At 42.2% G+C, this 3,421-nt stretch overlaps 1 long non-coding RNA gene across 2 annotated transcripts; it reads right to left on the minus strand.

Annotated features, from left to right (window-relative positions):
- Positions 1 to 542: 542 nt before the first annotated feature.
- LOC123094119 (uncharacterized) lies at positions 543 to 2,969 on the minus strand. 2 transcript variants are annotated; one of them, XR_006445759.1, is made up of 4 exons: positions 2,766 to 2,969; positions 1,072 to 2,693; positions 876 to 918; positions 543 to 784 (listed from the first exon to the last, which is right to left on the minus strand). It is a non-coding gene; the product is annotated as an uncharacterized lncRNA (long non-coding RNA). The 2 variants fall into 2 exon arrangements; XR_006445757.1 differs by having other exon boundaries at positions 543 to 918; positions 2,766 to 2,968.
- Between the last annotated feature and the right edge of the window lie 452 nt (positions 2,970 to 3,421).

A 3,421-nucleotide genomic window follows, 5' to 3' on the forward strand; every position in this document is an offset into this window, starting at 1 on the left:
CTCGCGGAGTCATTACGGTCAATGGAAACACCGAACGCTCTCTCCGAACAGAGGAGCACACGGTGGCCCTGGCGGCGGAAGTACAAAGTAGCCTCTCAAGGCAATTCTCCAATCCGGCTGTTAAACGTCCGGACAACGTCAAGCGCGCCCGAAGTAACCTATAACAAAACCGGCTGGCACGTTTCCACTACAACAAGAACCCCCCTTTAGCAACGCATCGATGTGTTGTTGTATGTCCATATATTCGTTGCTAAGGTCTACACCAACAGATTAGAATGCGTTGTCGTTGGTGGCGTTGCAAGGGTCTACAACAACGTATATGCATGCGTTGGTAAACGAGATGTAGATGTGTTGTAAGATAGCAACACATAGATCTAGAGCTTAACAACACACCACATGCATTGTTGGCTACCATGCACAAAAAGATTTTCAAATGGAACTTTTTTTCAAGGAAGAATTTCAAATTGAACTTTGTTAGGTAGTATGAACAATTAATGGCATTTTCTATATTCCATCCAGAATTATTAGGCCAACACCGATAGTGAATAGGAGCCACAATATAATAAACAGAAAGACTCATATATTAAATCGATTGTGTTGCCATACAAAGATCGTGATCCAAAGATTAAAAAATGTAAAACTATCTAGTAGTAACCCAATTTTAGAACTTGCAATCTACAACAAGGTTTGAAACATTGGCCCTGGAAATGACATTCTAATTATCTAGTAGTAGCCTCTTTCTTGACCTTGCAATCAACATCTTGGCCGCGAATCGTCAACTTATCTTGCAATCCACAACAACAACAAAATGAGGTGAGTAAATTACAATAAAAAAATCAGTTTAATAGAGGAGTAAAAATATAAACGAGGGGCACCATAGTAGCTCTGTACGCAGATTATATATCCAGTTTCTGTAACCTGCAGATTTAACAAAAGAATTTGTAATTTAGAAGACCAAAAACCTGTACAATATATGTATGCTAACATTAAGTTTGCTCGATCAGATTTTTTTTAACTTTCATAAGCCAATAATTAGTGAATTGGACAAACACAATTAAGTTCTAGACTTACAAAACACAATGTAGACTGGTTGTGAGTCGTCAATACATCATTATTCATACACCGGTCGCAAGCCCAAATTGTTCATCTCATTTTCTAATTTATTGTATACTGAATATGAACTCTGAGTTAGTCTGAAATAATGAGAAAGTGATGTTAGTATGCTGAAAATATATTTAAGAAATAAACAAACATTGTCAAGGGACATGGTTCAATATTTCATGTAAATGATTACTATCCTAATTTGCAAACTGCTTTTTTCAGTAACAATTAGTGTTGTTTGAACCAAAAAATTGGTGCAAAGTAGAATACTCTGCAATCAGTTTCAAGTACATTGCTAAATGAGATGGGAATTGCAGAAAAAAGATCCAGGAAGTTAATCATTTTGATTTGCCTAGTACCCGTACATGCAGAACTTTACCTCCTTTGCGAAACAGTTAACAGCACTAAATCAGTAGCTGCAAGTACACCATATATCAGTACAACTTCTAACTATTGCATCTTGCATGATATTCAGCACAGAGCAGCCGAGCCACTGTCGCAGATCAGGGAGCCGCACCTAACACCGCTACTGCCCATCAAGGAGCTATCGTCCCTGACCTGCACGTTGACACCTAAACCAAATTCTAACACAAAAAACCTGTCATGGTGGAGGGCTGGAAGTGTAACCAGATGGATGGTATTGGTGTAATTGCCTACTGATGATACGAACACCAAATAGGTGAGAACTGGGACGACACAGGAAACATACAGAACCTAGAGGACAAGATAACATGTGTATGTGGGGCTCATTCCTTTAGTACAAAGTGTGTCAGCGAAATTAGTGAGCATCCATAACACTAATAAGGTGATGTTAATAGTGTTGACCTATTGATATGCGATGGAAAGCTCTTTGATGACATGGTCCTAGCTAGGATAAATCTAAGACAATATTGGTACCTAATTGAACGGTTCTGTGATGATCAACTTCACTTGAAAATACTGATTGATTACTCACCTGCATAGCAACAAGAAATAAAAAAAATCTAATGCATCACAAGAAACAATTTGTTAGAAAAAGAGGATGCTGATATTCTTCATGAATTAACAAAGATATCCATGGTCGCATATATGTAAACCAGTCAGCTTAGAAGCAACAACCTGCACATGGCGAACTGATCGAAACAAATTAAAGAGGCATGCCCTAAAACTGAAACTCCTAGAATGGAGAAGCGGATTTTTGGGCCTTCCGTGCTCCACAACAGCATAGACGAAAATCCTAGTGCAGATACTGAAATAATAAATAAACTAAGAACCAGAGGATCCAACAGAGAAACATGGACGCGTTCGCCAGGCCACTCTGGTGGATCTGATCGATGAAGATGGTGGCTGAGAAAATGTTGGACTGAGAAAAGAGGAGTATTACAATAGGTATGGTGATGATGTTTTGGTGGCGGAGGAGGAGCGAGACCTCGAAGGCCGCGCTTCAACTGTCACACCATCTTCACGGCGACGTTGCGGACGGCGTACCAGACACGAATCTGGCCCGGATCTCAAACTTTGATAGGTCACTTTTCAAGATGTCCTCGCCGTCGCCCCAGATCATGGCCACCGGTGGCACCACCAGGTACCATGGAAATCAAATCCAAAATTTCCTGCAAGAAAGATTTGGGTGAGGGGTTTCCGCTGGCGTTTCTTGTTCCTTTCACGACCCTGCATCTCAGTACCTTGCTCCAGGATAAACAGGATGGGAAACTTGATCCACGTTTAATTGGAAAACCAACCAAGACGGTGGTGTGCTGAGGGTGGAGCGGAGATGATTATGGAGACTGAGAGGAAGGTGAGGAGCAGGTGGGTACGGAGAGGAGGTTAGCTCCTTTTTTAGTGGAGGAAGGGGAGGAGGTTAGCTTTTTTTAGCAAATAGGGGGAGGTTAGCTATTCGTGGGGAGGTGACAGAGGTTGAGGCCACGGCCCAACAATACATGTTGTCTGTCCGTTGCTAACGATGCGTTGGTGTATGTATGTTCTTGTTGTAGTGTCCGAGCAAGCATAGCAGTGCGTCCCTAACCCCAGCCCTCGCGAGATTGCGATAGTAGTACCACGTGTACATAACTACGCTCTGGAAATACCATGGGCATAAGGGGAGGGGCACAACCACGGCACGCCCAGAATGTGGCTCAACCACACTAGGGGCTCCATATTCTGCCGTTTCTTTTTCTTATACTTTCAGGATCCAACTATTCGGAAGGTCTGTCCGGCAATACACTCACCGAACACACGATGCAACAGCCAGGGAGATAACAAGCCGCGTCAAATGTCCAGGTGGTCTCTATAACGAGCTAAATACCTGTTTTACTTAAAGTCTCGCAGCTTGCCCATGGAG

The sequence above is a fragment of the Triticum aestivum genome, chromosome 1B (genome assembly GCF_018294505.1).
Source record: "Triticum aestivum cultivar Chinese Spring chromosome 1B, IWGSC CS RefSeq v2.1, whole genome shotgun sequence".
Lineage (NCBI taxonomy): Eukaryota > Viridiplantae > Streptophyta > Magnoliopsida > Poales > Poaceae > Triticum > Triticum aestivum.